Source organism: Pinus tabuliformis, chromosome 2_2 (genome assembly GCF_031772625.1).
Source record: "Pinus tabuliformis cultivar Carrire ecotype Pingquan chromosome 2_2, CPIR1, whole genome shotgun sequence".
Classification (NCBI taxonomy): domain Eukaryota; kingdom Viridiplantae; phylum Streptophyta; class Pinopsida; order Pinales; family Pinaceae; genus Pinus; species Pinus tabuliformis.
Genome location: NC_142300.1, coordinates 1,108,632,593 through 1,108,652,108, shown reverse-complemented (window position 1 = coordinate 1,108,652,108; position 19,516 = coordinate 1,108,632,593).

Below are 19,516 nucleotides of genomic sequence, written 5' to 3'. Positions count from 1 at the left end.
GCTATAATTACAAAAACGGAAAAAACTGAAAGAGACAGTTGTGGGGGTCCAAGTGGGATAGGTGGGTGGCCACCAAGATCCACTTGGATCAAGAGAAGGCCATGTTGTGGAATCAAAGGCTTGGACATATTGAAGAGAAGGGCCTTCGAATACTTCATGGTAAAGGTATGGTAGAAGGTATGAGTAATAGCTCTCTGGATTTTGATTTCTATGAAAATTTTGTATATGGGAAGCAGAATCGGGTGAGTTTCCCCTCTAGTGGTAAGAGGGTGAAATAGATACTGGAGCTTCTGCATAGTGATATGTTTGGACCTGTGAAGGTTCCGTCACTGGGTAAGTCTATGTACTATGTATCATTTATAGATGACTTCTCAACAAATACATGGATAAATTTCCTTAAGAAGAAACTTGAAGTCTTTGACAGGTTTAAAGAATTTAAGGCTTTGGTGGAAAACCAGACAGAGAAGAAGATAAACCTGCTGAGGATAGATAACGGTGGAGAGTTTTGCTGTAAGGAATTTGAAGAATTCTGTAAGAAGTGTTGTATAGCACGGCATAATACTACTCCATATACACCTCAGCAAAATGGAGTTGCAGAAAGAATGAACAAGACATTGATGGAAAGGGCAAGAAGCATGCTCAGTGGTGTCGAGTTAGGACAAGAATTCTGGGCAGAGGTAGTGGAGACAGCATGTTACCTGGTCAACAGATCACCCTCATCAGCGTTGGAGGATAAAACTCCACAAGAGATATGGACTCGTAAGAAACCCTCTCTTTCACATATGAGGGTATTTGGATGTGATTCATTTGTACATGTTCTAAAGGAGAAACGAACCAAGTTGGATAGTAAATCTGAAAAGTGCATCTTTATTCAGTATAAGGGTGATTTAAAGGGTTATAAGCTTTGGAACCCAGCAACAAGGAAGGTTGTGTACAGCCGAGATGTGGTGTTCAAAGAGGTGAAAGATGTAATTAAACATGAATTCCAACCAAAGGAACCTGGGAAGATAGAGTTTGAGCTAAAGGGGGAAGAATCACACTCTACAATAGACGAGGAATCAAAAGATGAAGAGCCACAAATTCCAGGTGTGAGAAGATCAGTTCGAGAAAGAAGGCAGTCAAAAAGGTATAGTCTATCTGCTTTTTGTTCAAACTTTTCTTTATCTATTACTAATGATGATCCCATAACTGTGAAGAAAATAGTAGATTCAGAGGATGGAAAACTTTGGAAAGAGGCCATGGTTGATGAAATTCCATCTTTGCACAAAAATGAGGCTTGGGATCTGGGGGAGTTACCGACTAGAAGGAAACCCATTGGCAACAAATGGGTGTTCAAGAAGAAGACAAATGCAAAAGGTAAGGTGGAGAAATACAAAGCTCAATTGGTAGCAAAAGGTTATTCCTAGGTGCCCGGAATTGATTTTGGTGATGTTTTTTCTCCTGTTGCCAAGGTAACTTCTATTAGGTTACTTTTATCTATTGTTGTTGCTTTTCATTTTGAGGTAGAACAGATGGATGTGAAGACAACATTTCTTCACAGGGATCTAGAAGAGGAGATCTACATGAAGCAACCTGAAGGCTTTGCGGTGAAGGGTAAGAAAGAACTGGTATGCAAGTTAAAGAAGTCTCTATATGGGTTAAAACAATCACCAAGGATGTGGTATCAAAAATTTGATACATTTATACGAGGACTTGGCTTCACCGGAAGCAAACCAAATTACTATGTGTATTTTAAATTAATTGGTGATTTTGTTATTTATTTGGTCTTGTATGTGGATGATATGCTTCTGGTTGGAAATGAAAAAGAAATTATCTAGTATTTGAAGACCCAATTGTCCTCCAAATTCGACATGAAAGATCTTGGTGATGTAAACTATATTTTGGGCATGGAAATTAAAAGAGATTGGGCAAAGAGGAAGCTCTAGTTAAACCAGAGGAAGTATGTCGAGACAATATTGTAGAGGTTTAATATGCAAGATAGCAAACCGGTGAAGGCTCCTGTTCCTCTAGGTGTAAAGTTATCTATTGAACACTGTCCCAAGACACAAGAAGAGGAAAAGGATATGTCCCGTGTTCCATATGCAAGTGCAGTCGGTAGCTTGATGTATGCAGTGGTCTGTACTAGACCATACATTGCACATGCAGTGGGAGTATTGAGCAGGTTTATGTCAAAACCTGGTAAGGAGCACTGGACAATAGTGAAGTGGGTTTTTAGGCATTTGTGTGGCACTAGTGATTATGGTTTGTGGTACCAAGGAAGACCAGGATTGGATAGAGTGTTGGATATTCGCGGTTTTGTTGATGGAGACTGGGCTGGAGATTTGGATTAGAGAAGATCTACAAGTGGGTATGTGTTTAACCTATTTGGAGGTGCAGTTAGTTGGATGAGTAAGAAACAATATGTAGTGGCACTATCAACTACAGAGGCAGAATACACGGCAGACACTCGTGAAAGCAAGGAAGTAGTTTGGTTGTAGAGATTGTGTTCAAGTATGGGGTTAGTACAAGGAGCTATAAGGATAGACTATGACAGCCAAAGTGCAATTTTCTCGGCAAAGAACCTTGCTTATCATTCAAAGACAAAGCACATTGATGTTCAGTATCACTTTGTGAGGGATATGATAGAAGACAAAAAGGTGTTGCTGGTAAAGGTGGACACTTTGAAGAATACTACAGATGCATTGACAAAATCTGTGAGCTCTAAGAAGTTCTCTTGGTGTAGAGAAACAATGGGCATTTCAGGGCTATAAAAATTACTAAGCTCTCTTGTGGCCCCCAGTGGAAAGAAAAAAACAAGTGGGAGAATGTTGGGTTGTGTTATATTCTTTCCATGACTAACAAATGTAGTGAATTGGGGGGATTAGAGGGGGGGGGGGGGGGGGGGGGGGAGAGCAGAGCCCCCCCTTTGTTGCGCCGATTTCAAAATGGGGGGGTCATAGGGGAGCCGACAGCCCACCCTATCCGGGGGGTTTGAGGGGGGCGGGTAACCGCCCTCTACGGGGTCTTAGGCATCGCCCCGGGAAAAAAACATTGGACCCTATATTAAGTTGGGTGAACCTACCTATGGTTTTTAGTCCATGGTTTTGGACGTGATGGATTTTCGGTGCATGGTATTGGATGCTTCGGCACGTATAAATATGTATTTTAACATTTAAAGGAATATAATGAAAAATCAAGCTAGTAGTCTCGATTTTTGGATCTAGGGGAAAATCTTTGTGTATATGTGTTTTGTGCTCTTGCATTTTTTTATTTTCTATGTTTTAAAATTTTTATGCAGGTAATTTCTGTACGGGGCTAAAATCTACACCTCCAGTTGCATAGATGACTCCCTATGTGAGTTATTGGGGAGAAAACTTATAAGAATTATTGAAAATCCCGTGCATAGGCCAAGAAAAGATCCAAATATTCAAACAAACGAACCCTGAAAAATAGTTACAAAGAGTAAAAAATATTAGAGGAAGCTCAAAAAAATGGAATAAATGAGAAATCACCAAATACCCAAGGCAAAGTCGACAAAAATCAAGAATTCTCTCATTGAAATCATCACTTTAGTTGCATCAAAATTTTCATGCAAGGAGCTATTTCTCTCTGATCTCATGCTCGAATAAGATCACTAGATAGAAAAAATGAAAATAAACAATAGATCTATAATGGAATCCAAAACCAATGTTCAATTAGGAAACAATCAAACATTCCTAGATGCTATAAGGGAAAATGTGTGCACCTAGCCTCCTCTCAAGTTGGGGAAGGATTTTGTGTCTGATGCAGACTAATGTGCTCCACTCAAGAAATCTACCTCATCCACAATTGATCTCAATACCTACACACAACCATAAACATATATAGACGACAAGTGACCTTCCTTCGAATATTATTAGATCAAAGCATCATAAAAAGACTATGAAGAATTACTGAATACACATGAATATAGGGAAGGAACATGTATTTCTATTAATCATAAATCTTAATTAGATTACAACATTACACCTTCACATGAAAGCTTCCTCTCCATGATATGGTAGAGTCTCCCCTCTATGATAAGGAAATGAGCATGAAGAGAAATAACCCAAGAAATAAGAACCTTAGGAGCTCTCTCTCTAGCAAGAAAATGGTAGCATAAACTCAAGATATGTAACTCTCCTAGAATCTGGTTCTTCAAAACCTGGTCTGACCCTCTCAAATGGTCTAGTATAAATAAGAAAAAGAGAGGTACCAAGCGAATGGATTTAGACGATCAAGATGCTGAAAAGTCATGGAAACTTCTCAATGATAAGTCTTGACCATCTCAAATAAGTGATGAGTCGAACTAATGTCCTAGTGACCAAGAAACTCTAGAAGACATACCTAGTCACAGCATAGAAAAGACTAAAAAAGGCCATAACCACTCACAAAAGGAAGGCCTTGGAGTGACTGAGAGGCTCTAGTCGCTCTCATAGAACTCCATTCTTGTGACTGGGAATTATGGCTAGAAAACGAAGGTCTAAGGCTTGGAAAAAGTTAAATATCTATGAGTATTAAGGAACACTAACCCTAGGGGATAAAATAGGTTGATAACAATGGTCACCATAACTAAACCATTATTACACTAATTTTGTTGAGTTGTTTTCATTGATGTCAAAGGATCATCCAAATGTGGTCAAATTCAGATGGTTGAACAAGGCATCATTGGTTTAAGTGTCCTTCAATAATTGTGAAAGAAATGCCTAATTATACTATGAGAGGTCAATTAGTCCTTCAGAAACTATGAAAGCAATACCTACCTAGAAATTATGAATTACACATGACCTTGGAAGATCTTTATATGGTGATTATTAAAATTTTGAAGGGAAAATATTGTTGTGAAGATAACTCTAGGTAAAAGGTAGATTGGTCTAGGATTATTTCCAAAAAATAACAAAGTAGGAATGAGATGTGTGCCCTAACAACAAGTATGAACAGGAATTTTATGGATAGGAAACATATATTTTAGATTACTCTTCAAACCTCCGCACTCATTGTTGAACATATTCATAGATTTTTTGTACAAAACTGAGAGACCATAACCTCTTTGGCACAAATCATAATGGACATAAATTAGTGAGGGCCATGTTCTAGCCAAAATTTACTATGTTGAATGCAAAACATAAACGTTAAACAATATAAAGGAAATAAATATAATAAAATGTAACATGAACAAAAAATGATGTTAAAAGTTACATATTTCCATAACAAGTCCTCTCCAAAAAAAAAGTAATGTATGTTCAAACCCAAATTAGTGCTTCTTTCAACACTATATATTACCCAATCATGGAGATCAAAATTGCAAGGACGTTGAGCATCTTATGATTAAGAAACACATTGAAGATCATCCCAGGCTTCAACCACATTCAATATTGATGAAAGCTAAAGATTATGAATTACTTATTAGTAAAATTTTTGGAAGAACCATGTTGGATTTTCCAAATTTTATTGCAACATTGACTCTCTTTGCACAGGTCCAAATCATCTTCATTATCACTAATCTGAGGAAGTTATTCTAAAGTTAAAACCCAAGTGTTTGGGGCACCTTTTGATCTGGTATAATGATATTTTATTATCTATTTTATCCCTCCTTGAATTCAAATTTTGACCTTCCTCTTGAGGCACTTTTTGCAGCTTTCTTGAGGACATAATTTTAGCCCTATCTAGGGCTATTCTAGGAAACCTTTGGAACTCTTTCACTAAGGCCCAATTTAGACAACTTGAGCCCCAATTTCAGAGCTATGGTTAAATCTTAACTCAAATTGTGGGTGAAAAAATTGGACTTTGAACCAAAACTCAGACTGTGGAGTAGAACGCAACCTATGATAGGTACAAATCTAAAATAGTGGAAGGTGCAAATCCTTGGCTCAATTTCAGCCTATAATGAGGAGTATCATTTGGGTTTATTGAAGTGTTTTTGTAAGAATATTGAAGTAGTCTTGTTGAAGAATTTTTTATTTTTGAAGTAGAGTTTTCGGAGACCTAATGGAACACCCCTAGAATCCTTCTTTGAGTAGTCCTTGAAGTAACATTAGATCAATCTTTCGAGTACTTATTGAATAAATTTTTGGTGTTGTTGACACCTAATCCTCAACGGATGGGTGAACTGGAACGCGAACAGTCATCAAGAAGATGAACTGATCCGTTCCATTCCTGTATATAAATGATAGTTAGCTAATGAATTAAGATATCAGTTTTTCTCTGACCATTCTGGAGTTACCCTGGCCTGACATCGTATTAGAGCGCAGGTCCCATGTTCTTAAAATAGCCGTAACTCCTTCATTTCTACTATTGTCCTCTGTCGTTCTGCCACTGCCTCTGCCTGAACGTTACAGAGGCGCCAGTGAATCGTTTGCCTGGCTATAATGCCTCTGTCTGCCTGAAACGTTAGTCTCTGCGCATTGATTGTCTACCTGAAACGCATTGATTATCTGCGCACATGCCTGAACGTTTTGTCTCCCTACGCATTGATTGCCTCTATCCTGCGTTTCATTCTCTGCGCATCGAAGACTGTGTGAAATTCCGTTTTTCCATTCAATACGCCCGTTACTATTGACCAAGTCTTGCTGCTGTCTCTGGTGGAGCTCGTCTTCACGTTTTCCCGTGAGTTTTCCTGAGAGTTTAGTCGGTTCGTTGAAGGTTCCAAGCGCTGTCATTTACGCCAGGTTTTGATTTTGGATACGTACACTGTTGTGGAGACTCGTGGGAGGGCGGTTGACAAAAGTTATATTCCTCCGCTTTAAACATCAAGTCCTGTGTGCCATATATGAGTGGCTCAAGGGAAACGATGGTATGATCGAAAACAATCAGGTTATGGAGGCCAGACAAAACCTGTGTTTCACAAGAAGGCAAAAAAAACAAAGAAGATTGTGTTGAAGCTGCAATGTCAGTCTTGCAAGCATTATTCTCAACATGCAGTCAAGCGTTGCAAACATTTTGAGATTCGTGGGGACAAGAATGGGAAGGGAACCTCCCTTTTTTTAAACTTTCATTTTTGTTGCAACTTTATATCCATCATTTTACATTCTTGTTCGCATGTCTATCCAAGGACAGAAATTTTGTTGTGTTGTTTATTATTAGATAGAGTCAACCAACCGAAGATGCCCATCCAATATGTATCGCACTTGGTGAAGTGCAGTGCACAATGAACGGCGATATCAGATCAGATTCATGGTCTTTAAACGGATCCGAAGAACAGTGGTCTAGTGGTATGATTCCTGGTTGGTGCCACATAAACATTGCTTTGCTTTACTTTTCTTGTTTCAGTTTTGCCACGTTACAATTCCCGGCTACTGCACCATCAATATGGAATACCTTTTACTTTTCTGTTTCGGTTATGGAGATGAAAGACATGGCCTTCTATCGTAACCAAATCCGCGTTTTTGAGAAATCCTTTGCAATTAGAAATGCTTTGGAATACTTGGGGATTATGTGCGGTTGCAAAGCAGGCAACAAGATATTTGACTGATTAAGCCCTAGAGCTAGGGTTTGTGCCACCTATATAAATAGTCTTTTTCAAAGCATTGCGCTGTTTTTTCAAAGTGTTCATATATATCATTCAAGGTAGTTTTCAAAGCATTCAAGTTATATCAGTCAGGGTGTTTTATATATCAAAACATTTGTAGTGTTGCATAATATATGGATTATTGAAGTGATATATTGATGAAGTGAAGTGATCCCTTGCGCATTTGCATAATATATTGAGATATTGAACTGATATATTAGAGAATGAAATGATCCATTGCGCATTTTTCAAAACATAGTAGTATTGCAGTGATATGTACAATGAAATGCTGATGCTTTTAGCAAATATCAGAAGGATTTGAAGGCTGTAACATAAAGTTTTTTTATCAGCAGAAGTATTTTTGTTACAGAATGCATTCAATCATCCCTATGGTCGGAATAGTTCTCACTGGAAAGGAGAACTATTCTGAATGGTCTCGGATGGTAAAAAACACCCTCATCTACAATGAGTTGTGGAAAGGAGTGTGTGTCGGAGAAGAAGACAAAGACCCTGTGCAGCCTACATCAGATAAAGAACTTGTCATTTGGGAAAACAAGAACAGCAAAGCCTATGCATTGATCGCATCATCTGTAAATGAAGAAGTAAGTCGTCATATTTCATCCTATTCCACTGCCTTTGAAGCTTTACAAAAGCTGAAAGAACTCTATGATTCACATTCTGCACTTGAAGTTGTTCAGCTCATGATTAAACTCTTCACTCTTGAACTGAAAAATAATGATCCCCTTGCTCTTGCATCTGAAATAAAGTCTATAATGCATGATATTAAATCCACTAACGTTGAGCTGGATATCTCTCTTATTTCCTTTCTCAAAGCACTCTATCCTACCTACTCCAATTATCTTGAGTCTTTACAAGCAAATGGAAATCTTAAAGACATAACCTTTGAGTCTCTTGTGAAAAAGTTTGCTGAAAGAGAGAAAGCCTTTGGAAAGAAAACAGTCCCTGAATCTTCTGAAGAGATTGTTTGCCTTTCTCATAAAGAAAAGCATCCTGCTCAAGATTCTACAAGAGGAAGAGGTGGACGAAGAGGAAGAGGAAGATACTTCAGAGGCAGGGGGGGAAGACATTCTCAAGCAGAAAAAGCAGATCTGCATTGCATTCGCTGCAAACGAAATGGATCACATGATGATTCTACATGCAAGCTAGCATGGGACAAAATTGAGCAGAGAAGAAATCAGCAGAAAGGTAAAACTAATAACACAGACAAAGGTAAAGCACCTGAATCCACTCACTATATTGAGGCACAATGTAACATTGGAGTAAATGAAGATTTGTTTAATGCTTCACTTGCATCTTCAAAAAATGACTGGTTGCTTGATTCAGGAGCAACCTGTCATATGACTCATAGGAAAGATTTTTTTGAAGATTTCACTGATAATGTTGATGGAGCAGTATACTTTGCAGATCAGTCAAAAATCAAGCCATCAGGGCTTGGCACAATCAGGCTTAAACTGCCTGGTCTTCCATACTTTCTTCTGGATCATGTTCTATATCTCCCACAGCTCAAGAGAAACTTCCTGTCCCTGGTCCACATCCGCCAGCAAGGTCACTCCATTCACATGTTTGATGGAAAGCTTGAGGTAAGAAAGGCATCTGACCACTCACTTGTCATGAGGGGTATAGAAGAAGAAAGACTTCTTAAACTGCAAGGAACCTCTGCTCATGCACAACATTTCTCATATATTTCTCATCATGAAGAAGGTACACTTCCGTCAAGTTTATTATGGCATGCTAGATTTGGACATTTAAACTATGATAGTCTCCGCTTGTTGAAGAAAAATGGTGTTGTTGGTTTGCCTACAATTCCTAGAAAACATAAGCAATGTGATGCTTGCATTCTAGGAAAGCATAGCAAACAGTCTTTTCATGATTCACATTCAAGAGCACATAGGAAGCTTGAACTCATTCATTTAGATTTATGTGGTCCAATGCCTGTTCCTTCTGCAAATGGAAATAAATATATCATGACATTTATTGATGATTACACCAGAATGTGTTGGGTTTATTTATTGAAGAACAAATCTGATGCTTTTCAAACATTCAAGAATTTTCATAAGTGGATTGAAAATGATGCACAATCTCATATTGGGTCTATTCGCACTGATAATGGAAAAGAATATATATCAAATGAATTTGAACACTATCTTCACCAACATGGGATTAAACATCAAACAACTGTGCCTTATAATCCTCAACAGAATGGTGTAGCTGAAAGAATGAACAGAACAATTTTGAATATGGTACGATCCATGCTTTTCTTCAAAAATGTAAAGAAAATGTTTTGGGCTGATGCTGTTCTATGTGCTGCATATATAAAGAATAGATGTCCATCTAGTGCTATAAGAAACAAGACTCCTTATGAATTGTGGTATGGACATGTTCCTTCGGTAAAACATCTCAGGATTTTTGGTTCCACCTGTTATGCTTTAATACCAAAGGTACATAGAAACAAACTTGGTGCTAGAAGTCGTAAGTGTATCTTCCTAGGGTATTCAAACACATCTAAAGCATACCGTCTCTATGATGAAGTAAATAAAAAGTTTGTTGTATCTAGATATGTCATTTTTCTTGAATCATCCAAATCTGACAGTGTTGTTGAGCGGCAATTTGATCGCTTGGATAGATTCACAAAAATAAAATCATTTCAAGAGTTTGATAATCAGATTCCACATCTTGAAGGGGGGATTCCTATACTAGATCAACATGTGGAATCTTCTTCTGAAGAACAATCTCCCTTGCATGAAACTCCAACACCGGATGATCCTTTAAGTGATGTAATTGATAGAATTGGGAGACTCAATCTTGATTCAGTCCCAACTCAATCAACAGAGCAGCCTAGACCATCTCAGAAAGGTCCCCCAAAGTGGCTGACAAAGACACTTGAAAGTGTTCATCCTGATGAAATTGGAAAAACAGGAACCAGAAATACAAACCGACAAGATGGAGGTGATGTAGATAACTCTAATTCACCTGTTGATATGGATGTTACTTATGATTGTGAATTGAACTTGTCTACAGATTTTGAACCAACTTCCTTCAAAGAAGCTGCTTCTCATGATGAATGGAAAGAAGCGATGCAGAAGGAGTATGATGCCCTCATAAAGAATGGCACTTGGAAGCTGGTTGATCCTCCATTTGGAACCAAACCAATTGGCTGCAAGTGGGTCTACAAGAACAAGTACAAAGCTGATGGCTCACTTGACAAGCACAAAGCTAGGCTTGTGGCAAAAGGTTTTGCACAGAAGGAAGGGGTCAATTATGAGGAAACTTTTTCCCCCACAGTAAAATGGGCCACCATCCAGACACTGTTTGCACTAACTGCTCAGAACGGTTGGAAAGTCCATCAAATGGATGTAAAAACTGCATTCTTGAATGGAGATCTAAAAGAGATTGTTTTTATGTCCCAGCCTGAAGGATTTGCTGTGAAAGGACATGAACATAAAGTATGCAAACTTGTGAAGTCCTTGTATGGCCTCAAACAAGCACCATGAGCCTGGTATGAAAAACTAACTGAGCATCTTCTGAAACTCAACTTCAAACATTTTGATCTTGATGATGCAACTTTATTTGTCAAGAAAGTTGGCAAAACAATTGTATATCTTGTGGTATATGTAGATGATCTTTTAATGATAGGGAACAATGAAAGCTATATTGCATCCATAAAGAAAGAATTAAGAAAAAGTTTTGAAATGACTGATTTGGGCTATGTTCATTACTATCTTGGCATTGAAGTAACCCAACATCCAAAATCCATATTTCTTTCTCAAAAGAAATACATTGGAGACTTGTTAAACAGATTTGGCATGACAGAGTGCAATCCTCTTTCTACTCCAATGGAACAAAACTTGAAGATCACATCTATTGAGGGAAAGGAATTTGAGGATGCAACAAAGTATAGACAACTTGTAGGAAGTCTCATCTACCTCACTACTACCAGACCAGACATTTCATTTGCTATTGGAATCCTCGCCAGGTTTATGCAAAAGCCTTGTGAGGGACATTGGTCTGCTGCAAAAAGAGTTCTAAGGTACTTGAAGGGAACTCAAAACCTTGGAATCAAGTATACACAGGTGGACGACTTCAACTTGATTGGATACTCTGATTCAGACTTCGATGGAGACAAAGAAACTGGGGTATCTACTTCAGGATATGCTATGAGTCTTGGATCAGGAGCTATCTCCTGGAGATCACGCAAACAATCAGTTCCAGCAGATTCCACAACAGAAGCAGAATACGTGGCAGCAGCTGAAGCAACGAAAGAAATTGTGTGGCTCAGGAAAATTCTTGAAGATTTGCAGGTAAAACAAGTACAATGAACTCCACTCATGATTGATAACATCTCTGCAATAAAGTTGGCCAAGAACCCAAAGTTCCATGATCGTACTAAGCACATCAATACTAAATAGCATCTGATCCGACATCATGTTGAGGCCAAAACAATCCATCTCCGTCATTGTTCCACAAACGAGCAAATTGCAGACATCTTCACCAAAGCGCTTGGAAGAGAAAAGCTTGAAAGATTCATAACAATGCTTGGACTCACCAACATCCCTTCAGATTAAGGGGGGGAATGTTGACACCTAATCCTCAACAAATGGGTGAACTAGAACGTGAACAGTCATCAAGAAGATGAACTGATCCGTTCCATTCCTGTATATAAATGATAGTTAGCTAATGAATTAAGATATCAGTTTTTCTCTGACCATTCTGGAGTTACCCTGGCCTGACAGGTGTAGCTATAGGAGATATTGGAGCAACCTTTTGAACACATATAAAGGTAGTTTTTGTAGAAGCCTTGAAGCCACCTTGAAGCCACCTTGAAGCAAATTTGGTGTTGTCCTTGGAACACATTTGAAGAGTATTAGACTAGAATTTTGGAGCTGAGTTGAAAAAGCCTTTATAAAATCTTTGACCAGACCTTGAAGTGTGAAGAAGTGCCTTTTGGAGTAGATCTTAGGCTAGGTTGGTGCTTGGATTGGATTGAGAGGATTGGTGTTCTCATATAGACCACGTTGGTGCCTAGATCTTTCTAAGAGGATTGGTTTCCTCAAATAGATTAGGTCGGTGCCTGAATTTTTTTGAAATGATTGGTATCCTTGTACAAGAGTGGTGCCTTGAATATTTGAAAAGGTTGGATCCACATTTTTGTAAAAATAGGATTGGAGTCCTCACTATTGTTTTCAATAATAAAATTATTGTTTTCTAGTATATCTTGTGCTTCCTATTGTGAAGTATTTTAAGTATATTAATATTACAATTGAAATAAATACTAATTCACCCCACCTTTCATTGTTTCCAAAAATTGGCATCAGAGCAATTCCTTCAAGAAAAACCTAATATATAGAAGGTAGATCCGAGGAACACAAATGGAAAATTCAAGAAGGAAATACTCCAAACCGTATGAAGATATCTCCTCCTCAATCATGAAATTAGAAGTAAATTAGGTTGGAAAATATCCCTTATTTGGTGGAACAAATTACGTGTCATGGAGAAAAGAATGCATTAATATTTGATGGCTATAGGATACAAGGTATGGGAATCAATGCTTGTTGGAAGCACATTGATATATGATTAAAAATAATACAATGAAAAATCCATGAAGGTAATCTTAAGTAGTCTATCAGATTTTGTGAAAGCCAAGATGGGTTAATATTATTCAAACAAAAGCTTTTGGGAAAAGATAAAAAATATTTATGTAAAGGAATCTACCCATGTGATAGTTGAGCCAAAACCAGAATATGTAGAAAAAGGAAATGATCAAGAGTCGAAGGAGAGAGATGATAGCACCATGAATATAAAAGGCTAAGAAGTAGACCTTAAAAAGCAGAACTTGTGGTTTCTCTAGAAGAAATAAATAGATTGATAAAAGAAAATAAAGAACTTATGAATAAGGTACAAGATGTTGAAGAAAATAATCATGACCTTAATGAAGCAAAGCAAGAATTTTTCCTCCTAAGGTACCAAATAGAAGAAATATCTAAGGAACTCAACAAGATTGAAGCGTAAGTAGATCAACAAGATAGGATACATGATGAATAAGTCATCTGCCTAAAAACTCAGCAAAAAGAAGCAAATAAAATGGAATAAGTTGTTAAGATACAACTGATAAAGAAGAAGACTATCAGAAGCTTGATGAATAAATCATCTCATTAAAAATTGTAGTTGAAAATTTATGCAAAATTCTAAATATTTCTCAGTCATTATGAGAAATTATCAATCATCATAAATCACCATTTGATAAAAGTGAACAAGGATATATTGGTGAATATACAAAGATGAAATAAAACAAAACTCGAAAGTAATGTCATCATTCTCCAAAGGAAAAATCATAATGAAAGCCATAAATATGTTGCAAGTGCTCTTGCTCCTAAAAGTTATACTGATGGCATCAGGGAATCTTCTCTCTATGCGAGTAACAATGATACTTTTCCAAGAGTTATACCTCCTCCAAGGCAAAGTGATCTAAGAAAATCATCAAGGAAAGTCTTCTCATCTAGGTATCAAACCTTATTCTCTAATTATTATTATTTTTACACTAATTTTGGTGATAAAGCTAGAGATTGTAGAGCATACTACAAGAATTAATGCAAGGTTATCATCAAAATAATAGAAGGAAGCTTTCAAGAATACAAAATAGAATCCCCAATGGTGATTAGGGTTCAACTATTCCATTATTCAAGTCCAACATATAATATTATCAATGTCACAACTTTGGATATATAGAATGAAACTACAAAAGTGGCATGAGATGGAATCCTATGCAAGTAAAAAATAAATATTTATTTGAAATTACTACGAAGTCTTGGAGAAGAAATCAAATAGATCGAAAGAAAAAGAATCATGAATTAGTTCTATATGTTCATAATCCAAGTCTAAATTAAGGGAGCTCATCATTGTTATGTATTCCTACCATGATGAATTAATGTTAGAAGGATGGATGGAAAGGAAGTGGTAGGTGGTGATCAATTTACTCAAGGTTTAAGTGTTGTATGGAGCCTAATCTTGCTATGATTGCCTACATGGTATATCTTCTTGAAGGTTGTATTATAATGTGTAGTGCATAACATTAAAAAATATGGAATAACAAGAATAGAGGAATTTGCTACAGAGAGGAAGTATTGATAGGACAAGATATTGTTTGATATGTTTCTCTGCAAGAAGTACAAAATTAAAGTATAAGGTGGGAGACTTACACACGATTTCTTAAATCAACCACTCTACACTACTTCAGCTTAGACAACCAAGAAGGGAGGAAATGAAGGAGCTACCACTTCATCTCTTGCATAAATATGGACTCTTTATTTTTATACACTTGTAGGGAAAATTCTTTGTAGATCCCAAGAATGGTATTTACCTCCTCCTCACTTGTAATGATATTGTTGTCCAAGAATTCTACAGAATATCCTATGAATTGCATTCCCATCCATTGTAGGATAAACATTTCCTTATGAATGCTTTGGGAATTTTTGAAAATAACGCTTATAATACAAAGACCCCTTATATCATTTAGTAGTGGAAAACAATGCATCTATGTACTCACCAAATCCATACCAATATTAGTAGAAACATAGAGATTGCTAGTCACCACAAGAATTACTAATGTCATGGTAAGGTTCTGAGTAGGTTTATTGTTCACAAAGTGATAAAAAATTGTCATAACACAACTTTTAATGTTTACAAAAAAACTAATATGTTGTGATATGAGAGGCAGTTGAGAGCCAATTTGCTTCAAGAAGTGCCCATGGAAGGAATAAAACAACAATACAAACAAGTTTTATACATGTAGTTGCTTTGGGGATGATCAATAGTAGCTTATTTGAAAATGTAATCCATGCAACCTAGGTTTTTGATGCATTTAAGCCTTATTGTACATCGTGTTTTGAAGTTATTGTATTGACAATTGCTATAAAAATAACCATATGGGGGATATAGCTCAGATGAGGTATTTTATATTGAATGGAACGTTGTTAGTCATCAAAGAAACAATTCCACATCTAATTAGGATATATATTTAAAACTCCTAATAGATTACTGAAATTAAATTGAGTAAGGGGAGTAGATCTTTGTGTCAAAAAGGGTGAAAATTTAATCTTCAGGAGCACCCGATTTACCATTAATTTCAAATGGGGAGAAAGATCAAGAAGCATGAGAAAATTAGGTGCATTATCGCAGGGGGAGTCATAATAGGTATGTTGCTATCAATGATAAAGGGGGATATTGTTGATATGTTTTGATTGATGTCAACGTAAGGACCAACCAAACATGGTCAAAGTCAAATGGTTGACCAAGGAACCATTTGATTGACTGTAATTTAGTAATTATGAAAGAAATTCCTAATTAGACTATGATGACTTGCACATGACCATGGAATACCTTTATATCGGGACCTCATTAAAAAACTAAATCAAAAATATTGTTGTGAAGATTAGTCTAGGTAAAAGGAAAATTGGTCTAGTATTGTTTCCACCAAATCACAAAGTAGGCATGAGAGGAGTGCCCTAATGTCAAGTATGAACAAGAAGTTTATGAAAAAGAAATATATATTGTAGTTTACTCTTAAAACCTCTACATTCATTATTAAACATATTCACAGATTTTTTTTGTGCAAAACTAAGAGACCAGAACCTCCCTTACACACATGAGAAAGGGAAAAAAATAGTAAGGGACCCATGCTAGCCATAACATACTCTGTTGAATGCAAAATACCAACATTAAAAATATATAAATGATAGCCCCAGAATAAAATTTAACATGAACACAAAATGATGTTAAAAACTACAGGTCGAGCTAATAAGTCGGCTCCAACAAAACCTAGCATTTTTCCAACCCCAATTTAGGGCTTCCTCAAAATATTATATATTACCCAATCATGGAGCTCAAAATTAAAAGGATGTGGAGAATTTTTTGATTAAGAAACTCGTTGAAGATCATCTAAGACTTGGACTACATTGAATATCTGATGATAGAAAAATATTATGAATTTATTCTAAGGAAATACTTGTGGAGAACCTTGTTAGAACATCCAAATTTTGTTGCAACATAGAATCTCTTTGCACATGTCCAAAACATATTCATTGTCATTGATTTGAGTCAGTTCTTATGAAGTTAAAACCTAAGTGTTTGAGGCACTTTGTTATCTAGTATAAGTGCATTTTCTTATATATTTTAGCTCTCCTTGAAGTCAAATTTTAGCCTTTCTCTAAAGAATTGTTTCAGGCTACCCGACGACAAAATTTGGCCCATCTATAAATATTCTAAGAAGCCTTCAGACTTGTTCCACTGAGGCCCAATTTAGACTACTTGAGGCCCAATTTTGGACCTGTAGTTAAAGAAAAAATTGAATTCTAGGAGCATAAGTTAAAATGTGGAGAGAAAATCAAATTGTGGAGTAGAACTTGTGATAACTACAAACCTTGAATAGTAGAAGGCACAAATCCTTGCCTCAATTTCAACCAACAATTAGGAGTAGAATTTGGGTTTATTGAAGCAATTTTCTAATAATTTCGATGTAATCCTCTTGAATCATTCTTGATTTTTGAAGTAGTCTTTCTAGACACCTTATGGAGCACCACTAGAAGCCTTATTTAATCAATATTTCATTAGACCAGTCTTTAGAGTACTTCTTAAAGAATTTTTTGTTGCAACTATAGGATATGTTGGAGTAACCTATATCCCTGAAGCCACCTCAAAGAATATTTTGTGTTGTCATTGGAGAAAATTGAACGGCCTTTGAGAAAAACTTTCAAGTTGTCTTGATAAACTTTTGAACAAATCTTTGCGTAGACCTTGATGTGTGAAAAAGTGCCTTTTGGAGCAGATCTTAGCACATGTTTGTGCGTAGATTATATTAAGAAGATTTATGTCCTGAAATACGCTAGGTCAATTCATGTATTCATCTAGGAAGATTGGTGTCCTCAAATAGACTAGTTTGGTTCCTGGATTTTCTTGAAAGGATTAACATCCTTATATAAGTTTGGTTCCTTGAATATTTGAAAAGGTTGGAGACATATTTTTGTAGAAAAAGAATTAGAGGCCTCACTATTATTTTCAATAATAAAATTATTTATTTCTAGTATATATTATGCTTCTTATTGTTAAATATTTTAGCTACCTCAATATTACAATTGAAATAAATACTCATTCGCATCCTTCTTAGTATTTCAAACAAATGTTCCCTTTGGACCCCCATTACACCCATAGGGAGGATTCCACCATTTCATCCCAATAAATGGATTGCCTTCGATGCTTTCAATTATGATTTGTAACTCAAAATGAGGGTCCCATTTATGGGTATTCACCATAACAATGGAGTGGCCTAGGAAACTAGGTGTAAAGTGTTAGCATCAACATTTAATAAATCCAAGAATATTGTCAATAAAATTGGGTTTTTAGTACAATTGTTGATGAAAATTTTCAAACAACCATGGTAGCTTGGTCATAGGCCAAGGTACCACATATAAGTACTATCCTTAAACTCGAAGTATTTCATTGAAGAAACTCATCCACAAACCTAGGTCCCATGTCCAAGTGCTCATGTAAACTCCAAAATCATGACACATGAGCTCAAAAATTGATTGAGAACTATGCTCCAAATTCTCACCATGGTCATGTATATATATAAATAAATAGAACCATTAATGTCCAAAATATCATCCTCAAAGTTGTAAATTTCTTATTATGGATCTAGATGTAACTCTACATTGGATAATATACAAGTTGAACACTAGAAGTCATAGTAAGCTCCTAAATTTTTCTCTTATATGGAAGAGTATGCTTAATTTCCCTTTATAATGCAACACCTTACCCTCTAGCCTATATGCAAGGTAAAATATTCTTTAAGGTTCAAGGTCCTATAACAAAGAGACTTTAATCCATTACATCAATATATGTGATATAAGCTCAACATGTCACTAGTAGGAATTGAACGTAGGTGGGGAGGATAACAATAATTCCTCACAACCACCTGAGATGAATATAATGAAAGGATGGAAGAATATGGCTATCAAAGACAACTCACTAAAAGTACTAAAAGTAATTAGCTTTCCACAAATGATGCTTATCTAAATACCATTCTTCGTAGGCTTCTTCTCAATTATAGAAACCATATTTTTTTTTGGGATATTTCTCTGCAATGTATCCAAGTTTCCAACCTTTCGATTACTTTAGAGGTTTCCTATAATTCTTTTACTCAATGCTCCATATGAAGTCATATTATAAGAAATTTTATAGAGTGTGAAATATCTTCTTCTTTGAATAAACCATGATTTAATATGCTCTTCATAAGCCATGGTGGGTTTAATAAAACTTATAAGAGATGCTTCTTCCATATTATCTTTAGATCTAATTAAGGATCTAGGATGCTTTCCTCAAAGAACATCTTGATAGGATCTCACACTTACTTATATTTATTTTTAGTTATCATGGGTTGTGGGGAGGAGGGGGAGAACTATGCCTACAAAAGAAGACTTCACAAGGATCAATCAATTTGAGGCCCAACTCTAAATTCCTTGATCTCATTGCAAATATGCACATAAATAAATAAAGAGTGGACTATTTTTATACCACTCATATGAGTTTTGTTGAAAATAAAATGAGGATCATAGTACATGTAAGATAATAGTGAGATATTGTAGATGAAAATATATTATAATAAAACACATACTCTATAAATAAAAAATGGAATGGTAAAAACACTACAAGGTGCAAGGCAATACAAACTAACAAAAATTGTGGTAATTTATCTTTAAAGATGTCTTCACTACATTCATTTGCAAAAATATTATTATAAAATATCAACCTTTTAATAAAATATCTAAATCCGTGGAAATAAAATAAAATCGAAAACTTTAATCCTGAAAATTCTCATAATCCTTTTTTATAGATCAAGTATTTAAAATCATTATTTTAAATATAACCTAATATAAGATGCGACTAACATCATAATTAGGAAACTTATTAAAAACTCTATAACATAACATATTTTTGGGCCAT